The sequence below is a fragment of the Zea mays genome, chromosome 1, assembly GCF_902167145.1.
Source record: "Zea mays cultivar B73 chromosome 1, Zm-B73-REFERENCE-NAM-5.0, whole genome shotgun sequence".
In the NCBI taxonomy this organism is placed as follows: Eukaryota; Viridiplantae; Streptophyta; class Magnoliopsida; order Poales; family Poaceae; genus Zea; species Zea mays.
Window position 1 is genome coordinate 71275431 of NC_050096.1, and position 3660 is coordinate 71279090.

The window sequence follows — 3660 nt, forward strand, 5'->3', positions numbered from 1 at the left end:
CAGAAACCAGTATTAATCTTTAGTATCGGTTCATAAATATGTAAAATAAAATTTCACTTTAGTACTTCTCTTAAAAAGAATCGGGTCTAAAATGCCTTATTTATTATTCGTTCTTGGCTGGAACCAGTATTAATCTTTAGTATCGGTTCATGGGTCTTTTACTACCTATTCAAGCCAATAACCAGTAGTAAAAGTTTATTTTTAGTATCGCTCATTGCAATCGAAACTAAAAATTAACGTCCTAAGTCTCGATTGTCCAATACCAATTAAAAATTCGATAGTGTAGCCGGCTTCCAATCGGTATGTACACGAGAAGATCTGACCTAGAGTAGCCACGGGCGAGCTGAGATCTTGGTCTTAGGATCAATGGTGTGCTTGATCGGGGATAGACGAATAATTTTCACAAAAGGAATTTACAAAGTGCCAATCATGTGCATGATCATAGGATTTTGGTCTTAGAATCTTCAATGATTAAAAGTAGTCTTGAGGAGAAATCAAAAAAAATTGTTTATACAAAGTTGGATTACTTTGGAGTTTAGTACCCAAATTTGATTGGATTTAGATTAGGCATGGTCGTACAAGTGGTCGAGGTCTAGAGGAGGATGGATTTAGTAAAGAAAATTTCCAAAATTAATGAGGAGTAAGGTAAGAAAAAAGAACCAAGGTGTCGTTTGATTCTAAATAGCAACGGTAATGATTCACATTTAATTACTAGCGGTAACAAATTTAAATAGGACTATATTATTTTCTAGTGTAGTATCTGATTAGATTAGACTTCAACACGATTTAACATTATTGGTTATCATTTACGTCACAAATATATGAATCAATCATGACATGCACCAATCAATCATGACATGCACCACTGCTCACCGTTTGGAGCAGACTGTCTAGCCCCCCTGTCCGATTGTGCGTGCCTGTGCGTGCTCGCCTGTATCTAGCGTACCAGGTACCGTGTAATCATATCCATCATGCATGGGCATGTGTACTTTGCTTTTGCTTGCATGCATGCAAGTTATTCGATCACTTATTTATAAAACTTTAAACATAATGGAGCTAATAATTAGTTGACTAAAAACTTAGTATTATAATTAGCTATCTAACAAATATCTAGTCTAGCTAACCATTAGCTAATTTACTAAAAATAGTTAATAGTTTAGACTGTTTGTATGTATTGCAGCTAATTATTAGCTCTAGTGCATTTAAACTCTTCTAAACTCATTTATTTCAGTCATTAAGATGAATGTTGAACTAAAAACACATCTGTAAATTAATTTTATTAAACTATTTAAAGTTTAACTAAAATTATAAATCATACGTCCATACGTAGAGATGGCAATGGGTCCCGCAACCTGATACCTGATAGATATTTACTCTATTAGGGTTGTATATGGGCTAAATGTTCCACCCATGGGTCTCTTATTAGGCAAAAATTTTCACCCAATGGGTAAACATGTATTAGAACATTTCACCCTCACCCATACCCATTAACCCGTGGGTGTAATGTTGGGGGCCTTCGGCTTCCGAAGGTCCTCAAAAACAGGATTTAACAGTATTTCTGGAGTATAATGTGTGAACAGGTATCTTCGGACTCAAGTCGGCATCACAGCAGACCAGAATAATACGAAGGTTGATACAGCGCCGAAGGTGTGAGCAGGAAAGCTTCGGCGTGTCAGCAAAAAATGAAACCGACTTAAAGATGAAAAGGCTATTCAGACCTCGATAGATTACTATAGAATTATTATCAAATGTAAAGGGCATAAATGTAATTTTACATAGGCTGTGTCTTATGCCTATAAATAGGTGAACAGTACCCCCGTACTGTTCACGCTGATTTGCCATTCGCTTTTGCGTCACGCTTGTACTTTCATCTCCTTCAAGTTGAAGGTACATTTGTAATTCAACGTTATTTCTGTTTATACATGATAGTAATATATAATGGTTTATGTTGTCCTTTATATTCCTTACGATTCATCCTTCGTCACTGTATAGTGTATTTATGAAGGTACGCCCTTCATAACCTTCGTCCGAAAACCATTATATCCTAAGGGGAATAATGCTTCGAAGGACGAAGGACTTTACCGATTAACATTTTCTATGTTGCCTTGTTCTTGACTCATAGCATTTGAGAACAAGTCCCCAACATTGGCGCCCACCTCCGGTGAACTCACTTCCACACTCTGAGTTTTCTGAACACCTTCGGCGATCATAAACCTTCGTTATGGCGCCGAAGAAAGCTTCAGCAACTGGCACTGCAGCTCTTCAACCGCTGGACCACAATCAGGAGACTGTCTCTCTTCGGGAGGCCCGAAGCCAGAAAAGGAAGGCTGTCAGCCCGACACCACCAGAGGACGAGATAGATCAAGAAATCAGAGACATGGAGATGCTTCATCAACAGGTGCAGAGGAAGAAAGAGAAGATGGCCAGGCTAGCTGAACTACAAAGGCAGATAGACGAAGCCTCTGAAGAAGTTCGTCATCTTGCTCAGGATGAGCAGCACCGAAGGCCTCAGCACCAAGATCTTCATCAGGAGGGCTTCCTCAACGAAGATGACTGGTATGATAATTTCCATCATGGGAATTTTGTTTTCGATGATGCTTCTCCTCTGTCCGCTGAGCTGCAGGCTACACCTTGGCCTCCGTCCTACAAGCCGCCCCAGCTTCCCGTATTCGATGGCCACTCAGACCCGAAGCAGTTTTTGATGAGCTACGAAGCAACAGTATCTTCGTATGGTGGCAATGCTGCAGTCATGGCCAAATCTTTTGTTATGGCTGTCAGGAGTGTTGCTCAAACCTGGTATTCCTCCCTTCGACCAGGAACGATCACTTCATGGCAAAAGCTGAAGGACTTGTTGTTAACTAGCTTCCAAGGGTTTCAGACGAAGCCGGTTACTGCTCAAGCTCTATTCCAGTGCACCCAGGATCACGAAGAATACCTTCAGGCGTATGTCCGGAGGTTCTTGCGTTTGAGGGCACAGGCACCAACGGTGCCCAATGAAATTGTCATTGAGGCCATGATCAAGGGGCTTCGGCCAGGACCGTCAGCTCAGTACTTCGCTAGGAAGCCTCCTCAAACTTTGGAGAAGCTGCTCCAGAAGATGGACGAGTACATTCGGGCCGATAATGATTTTCGCCAAAGAAGGGAGGAGGCTTTCAGGTTTTCTGAAATGACCAGGGGCTTCGGAGGAAGGTTCTATCCGAGGCACGTTAGATCAATTCATAATTCTACCCAAAATGATGATCGAGGGAGCCAACAGCAAAGGCCACAGTGTTCCTCACAGGCTTCGGGGCAACAGCAAGGCTCCTTCCGACCACCAGCTCCAAGAGGCAGAGGCGCCAGGGGCTTCGGCGGAAGATTTGGAGATCAACCAAGAAGAACCTTTTGTTTGTTTTGCGGTGAGAACAAAGGCCATACCACCAGGATGTGCCATGTTACCATCCAGAAGCAAAAGGAAATAGCTGAAGCCGCAGCACAACAAACTCAGCCGAAGCAGGTCATGCATACTGCTTCGTATCATTCGCCCTACATCCCAGAATATGTGGGTAACCACCCTGCAGTTTCTGTTGCTTCGGCGAGTCAACCTCAAGCTTCCTGGCAACAGCCTCCACCCCCACCTCCGCTGCAACAAGGCCAGCAGCCAGAAGGGAGCCAATATGCTCC